We start from the raw sequence: 10,209 nt of genomic DNA, 5'->3' as shown, positions 1-10,209 counted from the left end.
CTTCAAAGTGGTTTCTAAAAAAAATAGAGCTATACATGAGTGACCAATTGAATATTCATTGACTATTCTTAATGGTTGTTGTAGGAAACACATAGTAATAAACATACATCCATTTACAAAATAGCATAGGAGCAATACAAACATTACAGAGTTATGGACAGATTAGTAGGAAAATATCAATGGCTGCTGTAATATATGGTGCTATCTCCAAAGTGGTTTCTCAGGGAGACAGATATATGTAAGGAAAATCTAACAAGTAGTTACAGCCTAAGGTTTGTGAAAAATAGCAGATTACCTCCTCACCAGTGACTGCTTTCACTGAGGTGTGACAGCTGGAAGGAAGGCCAGGATTGAAAAGAAGGCCAGAGACTTAAACCTGTGTCTAGCAACAGGCTGTTTTCTTTTTCCTCTATAGTCATGATTACCCAGGGCTCCTCCCTGGAGATGACAGTCTGGCCAGAGGGAGAAAGCAGAGTATGCCCCAGGCCCTCTCATTCCTGTTAAACTAACTGGTAGGATGGGTCTGAGCTCTGGGGCCTTCACTTCAGAAGGCAGACTGATCTCCAGTAGTCACCTTTGCATTCAGGGCATGGCCTAGGGGACTTCTTAAGGCAGTTCCCCTTGAGGTAGCCTGGCTTTTAACGGTGGTAGCAGATGAATGTAGTTGTCAAGTTCTTCTTGGGTACCCTAGAATCAGACTTAGGGTCTGTTTCTCTTGATGGAATTTGAGGGGGAGAAAATTAGCTGTTTTTTCTCAGTCTCTTTGTTTTCTCTCCTTGGCCTCCTCCTCACCACGGCTATAGAATACTGAGGAAGCAGTCCTTGCTAACATCTCAAATGAGCCATCTGGGGCGAAAGCTATTTTTTGTACCTTTTCCTCTCCAGCCTCCCAGCACATTGGGATCCTGAAACCACTTAGTGTGCTCTCCAGAAGAGGCAGCAGGAATCTCGGTGCAGATCTCTCCAAACCTCCACGTGCTCCTCCCCTGCATCCTGTACTGTCAGGGGAAGAATGGCTTCTAGGGGGGTCTCCCCAGGACTTGCACAAGGTCCTCCTGGTTTCTAGCTTCCAAATGTCTCTAGTGACCCCCATCAACTACACCTCTGAGTCTTCAGGCATAGTCTGTATTCTCATGTTCTTCGAGTCCTTGTTCAGCAACTGTTCCTCTGCTGACTCTGGACATTACTGGTTCTCAAGGGCAGGGGCAAGAGCGACCCGTCATGTGGCATGTATTCCCAGGGGTTTCTCCTTGTCGGGATGATTCACGCATGGAGGGCCAATTGTGTCATTGCTTCTCTAGGCCATGATGGTTCTCAACTCCACAGGGGTGGCTTCCTGAATGCCAGCTGCCCACCTCCTGGGCACTTGTGTGGCTGGGGTTCCGCCCAAAGGCTGGAGCTCTCTGCCATGCGGCTTCCCAGGCACAGGCAGACAGCCTCCCCTCAAATTCCATTTCTGTAGGAAAAATGCATTCAGAAATATTGCATTTTGCTAAGACAACATTTTGTCAGCTTTCATATGAGCAAGACATTTAAGAATTAGAAGGCATAGTCACACATCATTCCATAGGAACTGTGTGTATTTTGGAAAAAACTGGGAATACTGCATTTCTTTACATAATGCATTAAGTTTTTCTCTTATCCTCCAAAGAATAAGTATTTTTCAGCTTTGGAGGTCATGTGACCTCTTGCAACTCTTTGATTCTTTTATCACAGCACAAGAGCAACTGATAACAATACCTTAATATACCTGTTACTGTGTTCTAATGAAACATTGTCTAAATGAAAAGTTATTGACAGAGAGTCCATCTTTGGGCTATCAATTTTCCACCCCCTCTCTAATTAGTTCTGTTCAATGGTTAAACATGCATTGAATATTTCCTAGTATTCCATGAATTACCACACTATGTTAGGGACGATTTGAATTAGAAGATGTGATGGAATAAGGCTTTAAACAGTAGGGAGAATAACCTAGGAAAGAAAGAGTAATGAAGTCTCAGGCTACAAGATGAACCAGAGAAAAGAAGATCATCATAAAAGTGTATTGCTGTATAATTCGGTCCAATTTTCAATCGGAAATAAGAAATGTCAAAAATGTATTTCTTGTATTCAAAGAGAAAAAGATGTGTCACTTCTGTCATAAGGAATCACTGAAACTTTAATGACATCATGACTTTTGTAGGAGTTGTTTTTTGGTGGCACTTTTTGCTAAAGCTGCACCCCGATGATAGCAGACTTTTGCAGTCTAATCTGCAGACTGACTGCTGCAGCCTCGGGCTATGATTTAGTGGTTACTTACAAACTATCAATGAATCAACGATTCATTTTCTTCTCAGGATTTAATCTGGAATTCATCCTTTATAGCAAAGGTCAAGGGGCTAAAACTCCTACTGCAGAGGGGGCAAAACAGCTTTTGCTGAGCCTGGGGAACAGAGAGGCAGCTGGCCAAAATAAAGATTACTCAGAGTAGATGAGCTCAGAGCAGAGCTAAAGCTTCAGGATCACCATGGCAAAGGTCACTTCTGGGGCAATAAATAACTGACAGTGGTGTGACTTTGGCGGAAGCAATGCTTTCTAACACAGTCTGGAAAAGGCATATTCTTATTGTAAAGTTGGAGCATCTGCAGAGAAGAGATGAAAGAACTTTCAGCAAACACTAAGTTCTCTGCAGGAGATGGAGGCATGACAAAGACCACTGACCTGTGGATGACTCTTTGGGGTACATAGAGAGGATTTGCAGAATGAAAGTATGAAAAAAGATAATCTGGAACAAATCAAAAGGGATTGGTTTCTTTATTTACAGGGGATTTAGTTTCCACAGGGTCCTGATCTACAGTGTTCCAAATGCCCTCCAGTTTGACTCAAATTGGCTGAGTTCTCCCTGACTCTATGGTCGACCTCCATTTTGCTTTGGTTTAGCTTCAGTTTTAATTAGAATTTTGAGGGAGTAGCAATGGATTAAACTTTCATAAGTAACATACTTCAGTGTACATGTGGGAGGAAAAAATGCAAAGATCTAGGACTAGTATGATTAAAAGTGTAATACAATTTCTAAATATTTTGTATTCCTCAGAAATCCCTTTCATTAAATCTAATGTGTGGAGAATAAGTGTAATCTTGTTTTACATTGGCTTCCTTATGGTGCTAAATGAACACTTGGAGTTGACCCAGAGATTAAAATATTTTCCTTCTTGCAAGAATAGACATCACAGAAATTACTGCAGCATGTTTCCTTTTCACATTGCCAATAAACATATTTTTGTTCATTTTGTTTTGGCAGCATGAAGAAAACACATAATCATTTCTCAGAAAATATTTCAAGTAAATAAGTTGGGTCTCCAAAGAATGTATGAAAAGTAAGGTAATACTTTTAACTTAGATATCAACAGTGCAAATATGTAATATATGTACATAGACACATTTATCACTTTCCTGCTGTTCTGCAAGTATGAAAGTTTTGTTTCAATTTCCCTAATTCCTCAGCATCTGTTGAATTTTTAACTACATGTTTGTCATAGGAAAATAAATGCAGACATGGAGAGAATATCTGAAGAATGTACAAAAATTAGTGATGAGACAAATACTCTGGTGTTTCCATGGTAACAGCAGGGTTAGCCAGTTGCTAACCCTGGTAGCACCATGGTAACTGAAGAAAAAAGAGTATGGGGTACATACAAAATATAAACTTGCAAAATTTAAAGTTTCACAATTAAAAAGTTTGTATGGGTAAAATTGGCACTGATAAAGAAAATCCACTTTCTTAATTCTTGGGATTGGAGCCCTCATTGGTCATCAAGTGCTTGATTAACTCTGAACTGGACATATCTACTGTTGCAATTTTTATGAAGACTACTGTCATTGTTAAAATATGATTGGCTGTTCTCTCTAAAAGTTCATAACAATCTGAGATAATGTATAAACTAATGCTGCATAAATTCATGATTGGTTGTTTCAATTTTTTGTTTTCTTTTCTGTTATTTTTGTGTATTTTTTGAGACAGGGTATCACTACACAGTTCAGTTGGCCTTGAGCTCACTTTGTAGCCCAGGCTGGCCTTGAACTCACAATGATCCTCCTGCCTCAGCCACCCAAGTGCTGGAGTTGTTTCAATTTTTGACAATAACAATCTAGTACTTTCTTTTTTTTATTTTAAAGAGAGTAGTACATGAGATACAAATAGAAAAATAGAACAGTAGCAGCATACCAATATCACAAACATAAACAAATGAAAGCAAGAACATTCAGAGTGATACAGGGTCTCAAGACAAATTAATACAAATCAACAGTTGCTACATTGCATATCGCTATCCTCAACTACATTGCTCAGATTATCAGATGTAAGTGAAAGATTGCTCAAACCATTAAAGAGAATAAGAAAATAATTCTTTAATAAAACATTAGAGAAAATACAGAGTTTCACTAGACAAGATGGTATGAGTTCACCATTGTAATTCCATTGCATATTGTTACCTTCAAACTAGTTGCTCAGACCACCAGACACAAGCATGCAAAGTCAATCAGAACATAAAAAATTGTGAGCATTAACTGTTCATTTCAATACACCATCAAACAACAACAATACAGTCCTCACACCTGTTCATATATATATATATGTATATATATTTATGTTTTACCTTCCTTCTTTCTTTTTTCTTCTTTCCCTCATCCCAGTTGTTCACTCCTTTGAGCAATTTCTTTCCCTTTCTTGTCACCTATTCTACTTTTTGAGTTTTACCTAGTCTTTCAGGTTCTGACACCAAGGAGACAATAGGATGTTTATACATCTGGGACAATTTATTTCACTTATGAGTATGGTCTCTAGTTGATTCCATTTACTTGCAAAAGCCTCCAGTTTATCTTTTTTAATAGCTGAGTAGTACTCCATTGTATAAAACTACCACATCTTTTTTATCCATTCCTCAATGGATGGGCATCTGGATTGTTTCCAAGATTTAGCTAAAACAATTTGTGCTGCTATAAACATGGATGCACATATATCGCTGTGGCATGATGTTTAATTCTTCTGGGAAAATACCCAGAAAAGGAATAGCTGGGTTAAATGGGACTTCCAATCTTAGCTTTTTGAGGAATCTCCAAATTGATTTCCACGGTGGTTTCACCATTGTACATTCTCACCAGCAGTGGAGTAGGGTTCCTTTCCTCCCACAGCCTCTCCAGCATTTGTTATTGGATGATTTCTTGATGATAGCTGTTCTTTCTGGGGTGAGATGGAATCTCAGTGTTGTTTTAATTTGCATTTCTTGAATGACTAATAACGTTGAATAGTATCTTTTCATTAGAGAAGTGTGTATTCATCTCAGATGCCCATTTTTAGATTGGGTCTTTGAATTTGGAAGGCATGATATTTTTAATTTCTTGTATGTCCTAGATAGAAGTCATTTGTCTGAGGGGCAGTTGGCTAAATTTGTTTCCCAATTCATGGGTTTTCATTTTACATTATTGGTGATTTCTTTAGACGTGCAAGAACTTTTCAATAAGATGAGATCCCAGTTGTTGATTCTTTGAGGTATTTCCTGTGCAGTTTTGTTTTTATTCATGAACTCTCTGTCTACTCCAGTGTCATCAAGACTTTTACCTACTTTCTCTTCCAATAAATTTAGTGTTTCTGTTTTAATATTTAGCTCTTTGATCCATTTTGACTTTAATTTAGTGCACAGTAAAAGATATGGGTCTAAAACTAGTTTTAGTCTTTGGCATGTGGAAAGCCAGTTTTTCCAGCACCATTTATTAAAGAGGCCATCTTCCTTCCATTGAACCTGTTTGGTCCCTTTGTCAAAGATAAGGTGACTGAGTGTGTTTGTAGTTGTGCCTGTGTCTTCTAATCTGTTCCATTGACCTTCAGGTCTGTTGTTGTGCCAGTACCATGCTGATTTTACCACAGTAGCTTTGTAATATAATTTTAAGTCAGGAATTGTGATGCCTCCTGCCTTTCCTTGTTTCCCAAGGTTGCTTTTGCTTTTCTAGACCTCTTCTAGTTCCAAATGAACTTTAGGAGACTTTTCTCTAGATTTGTGAGGTATACTAATGGTATTTTAATTGGGATTGCAATGAATCTGTACAACAATTTTGGGAGCATGGCCATTTTCACAATGTTGGTTCTTCCTATCCATGAACAAGGAATGTCTTTCCATTTTCTGATGTCCTCTTTGATCTCTTTTTTCAGAGTACTATAATTTTCACTGTATAGATCTTTTACTTCTTTTGTTAGATTGATTCCTAAGTATTTCATCTTTGTAGATGCTATTGTGAAAGGTGTGGTTTCCTTAATTTCACTCTCAGTCTGTTTATTACTTGTGTACAGGAATGCTATTGACTTTTGAGTGTTAACTTTGTATCCAGCTATGCTACTGAATTTGGTTATTAAATCCATGAGCCTTTTGGGGGAGTTTCTGGGGTCTTCTATGTAAAGTATCATGTCATCTGCAAATAATGACATTTTTACTTCTTCCTTTCCTATCCTTATTTCTTTTATTTCTCTTTCTTGTCTAATTACTGTAGCCAATATTCCCAGAACTATAGTGAATAGGAGTGGTGACAGTGGACATCCTTGTCTTGTTCCTAACTTTAAAGTGAAAGCTTTCAATTTTTGACCATTTAGTATGAAGTTAGCTGTTGGTTTATCATAGATGGCTTTGATTAGCTTGAGGTAAAGGCCATCTGATCCTATTTTCTGTAGGGTTTTCAACATGAATGAATGTTGGACTTTATCAGAGGCTTTTTTCTGCATCAGTGAAGATGATCATGTGATTTTTGTCCTTGGCTGTATTGACATGGTGTATTACATTGATTGATTTGCTTATATTGAGCCATCCCTCCATTCCTGGTATATGAATCCCACTTGGTCATGGTGTATAATCTTCTTGATGACTTGTTGCATTCTGATTGCTAGTATTTTATTGAGAATTTTTGCATCTATATTCATTAGGGAGATTGGTCTGCAGTTCTCTTTCTTGGTTGGGTCTTTCTCTGGTTTTGGTATCAGAATAATGCTTGCCTCCGGGAATGAGTTGGGGAGAAGTCCTTCCCTTTCAATTTCACTAAAGACTTTGAGAAGAATTGGTATTAGATCATCCCTAAATTGCTTGTAGAATTCAGCTGTGAATCCATCAGGACCCGGACCTTTCTTCATTGGCAAATTTTTAATTACATTCTCAATTTCGCTGGCTGATATTGAGTTATTCAGGATTTTTATATCTTCTTTATTCAGCTTTGGTAATTCATATGTATCTAGAAATCTGTCCATTTCCTCTGTGTTTTCCACCCTATGATAGTAAAGATTTTCAAAGTAGGTATTGATGATCTTCTGAATTTCTTCAGGATCTGTAGTGATTTCATCCCTTTCATTCCTTATTGTGTTTATTTCAGTTTTTTCTTTCCTTTACTGATAAGTTTGGCTAGGGATTTATCTATTTTATTTATTCTTTCAAAGAACCAACTCTTCGATTCATTATATATATATTTTTTTAGTCTCCATTGCATTAATTTCTGCTCTGAGCTTTATAATTTCCTGCCTTCTTTGGGCTCTGGGTTTGACTTGCTCTTCTTTTTCTAGGAACTTGAGGTGCAGCATAAGATTATTTATTTGTGCTTGTTCTGTTTTTCTAAGGTGGGAGTTCACCACTATAAATATCCCTCTGAGGACTGCTTTCATTGCATCCCACAGGTTCCTTTAGGTTATATCTCCATTTACATTTGATTGTAAATAGTGCTTAATCTCTACTTTGATTTCATCTGTGACCTATTGGTTGTTCAGGAGGACGTTATTTAATTTCCAGCTGTTTATGGAATTTTTTGTGTTTTCTTTTGTCATTAATTTCCAATTTCATTGCACTATGGTCTGATAGTATACACTATTTACAATTGTCTTAAATACAGTTGAATCCCCAGGGTCTGAAAAAACATTTCTACCACCATTTGCAATGCATGGGAATTGGTCTTTGAGCCCCTTTGACATGGCTAAATGTTACTTTTATATGGGTTCAGTTTGCTATTTCTTTTTTTTTTTTTTTTTAAGAAAGATACACACGATGCAGTTCAGGCTGACCTTGAACTCAGGGTGATACTCCTGCCTCTGCCTCTCTAGTGCTGATTCCTCCTCTTATCAATATCAAGAAACCTTGGTTACTTATATCCACAAATGGTTGAGGATAAATATCCTCAAATGGTTTCCAATCTTATTACAGGTTACCTTTTTCAAGTTGGGGGAAAATGCTTGTCTCTGCTTAGTTTTACTCTCTGCAAATTGGAAATTACCATTTTCCACTGTTAAAATAGCACAGGAAATTGGAAGACTAAGTAAAGTAACACATGCAAAATAATTAGAAAGCACCATGAAAAATGCACATGCAAAGTGATATCTGTTGTTTTAAGGACAGAAACATTTTTATTTGAAAATATCTTAGTTACATTGGGCAGGAAAAAATATCTTTAAAGATAATGAATACATTCAGAAATAATAAACGTGTGACTTCTTATAATACTTCCATGTCTTTTTTTTACCTAAATATTATATTCTTTTTTAATTAATTATATTTATTGGTACATTTAAGGTAAACATAATGATCACATTCATCATAGGGAATTTGTTCCTATATCTAGTATAACTTGATGCTTATTTTCTTCCATTCCTCTAACTTCCCTTTAATCCCTCTTCCCTCCTTATTTACAAAAGCTTTGTCTCCATTTTCCTTCTTTTCTCACTGTTTTTTCCCTTCCTTCCTCTCCTCTGCCCGCATCTTAGTTTCTCTTCCTATTTGAATATTTTCCTCACAATACCTATTATACAAATTGGTCCTTATTTACACTTTCAGTTCCTTACACTAGAGAAACAAAATATTTCCATTTCTTCTTGTTACAAAAATAAGAGAGATTCTTCTTTTTTTATTTTAAAGATAAAAGAATGAAAACATATTAACAAACACACATACATTTAGAAAATAACACAAAAACAATATATAAACAATACAGAATCTCAGACAAGGTGTTAGGAAATTAACAATGGTTGTTGTATTACATATTGATATCTTCAAATTGGATACTCAGGTAAACAAATGTAGACATGTAAGATTGATCAAACATTGAAACATTAAATGTTCCTTTCAATAGAGCAATAAAAGTCAGTAGCACAACTATGGTAGCTATCCTGTGTATACATATATACATTTATATATACACATGCACATACTTTACCCCTTCTTTCCTCTTTTCCCTCATCCCAGTTGTACCTCCCTTCATTTCATTCATTTCATTTCAGAATATCTATTGTACCTCCTAGATTTTATGCACGCTATGCATATACTTCATACAAAAATGTTTATTGTAGCCAAGAATACATAGTAAAAAAGTTTGGGATAAGATATAGTGTCATAAAATTTTCCAGATAGTCAGCAAGATTTTCATAGTTTTGTAATACCTGTTCTTCAAAATGTGCGTTTTATGAGATATTGTTATAAGGTAAAGACTGGATGTTTTCCCTTTGATTTCTTAACAGATTATTCATCAGTAATTAGAAAATTCAAGTTTTACTAAATGCAGTATTATGAAGCAGTAAGTTTACATTTGTGATTATTGACTATGTGCAAATTATTGCTTTAGGTAGGATATACTCCTTTGGCAATAATTGAATCATCAATTAAGTGGCAGTAGGATGGGTCATAAACCCGGTTTCTAATTTCCCCTCCTATTAAATAGTAGCTACAAATATGGTCAACCCCTGGAATATCTTAATGAGTAAAATCATGAAAGAGTAATCTAAATTTCAAAATTTGGTAAATACTACTTTTAAAGTGGTTAATGGTTACAGTGTGTTACAAACACAATAGAAATTGATTCAGTGATAATATTAAGAACAAAACAGGGGCTGGGGATTTAGCTCAGCGGCAAAAGCACCTGCCTGGCAAGCGCAAGGTCGTGAGTTCGGTTCCTGGTACCGGAGAAAAACCAAGAACAAAACAAATACTTACTTAGGATTATTTGGAATTTTCAGTGCCTTTCGTTTAGCAGTTCTAACAGTTTCCGTATGCTAAGTAGGTCAACTGCCTATTATTAAAATACCTAGTTTATTATTGTTTTGTAAAGGTCAGAATAATTTAATATTCAAGATTTTCAGATTATTGAGAGTTTATCCTGATTCTCTGCATTGGTGCCATAGTGATGACAGAGATCCTTCTTTTGTTTTTTTTTTTTTTT

At 36.3% G+C, this 10,209-nt stretch overlaps 1 long non-coding RNA gene across 1 annotated transcript in view; it reads right to left on the bottom strand.

Moving 5' to 3' along the window:
* The window catches only part of LOC102004137, a 50,714-nt gene that overhangs the window by 16,171 nt on the left and 24,334 nt on the right, over positions 1 to 10,209 (bottom strand). The gene's annotated exons all lie outside the window — the stretch shown is intronic.

Source organism: Chinchilla lanigera, unplaced genomic scaffold (assembly GCF_000276665.1).
Source record: "Chinchilla lanigera isolate Chin_1 unplaced genomic scaffold, ChiLan1.0 scaffold00003, whole genome shotgun sequence".
In the NCBI taxonomy this organism is placed as follows: Eukaryota; Metazoa; Chordata; class Mammalia; order Rodentia; family Chinchillidae; genus Chinchilla; species Chinchilla lanigera.
The sequence above is the reverse complement of the archived record's forward strand: the minus strand, read 5'-3'. Positions and strand labels throughout refer to the sequence as shown.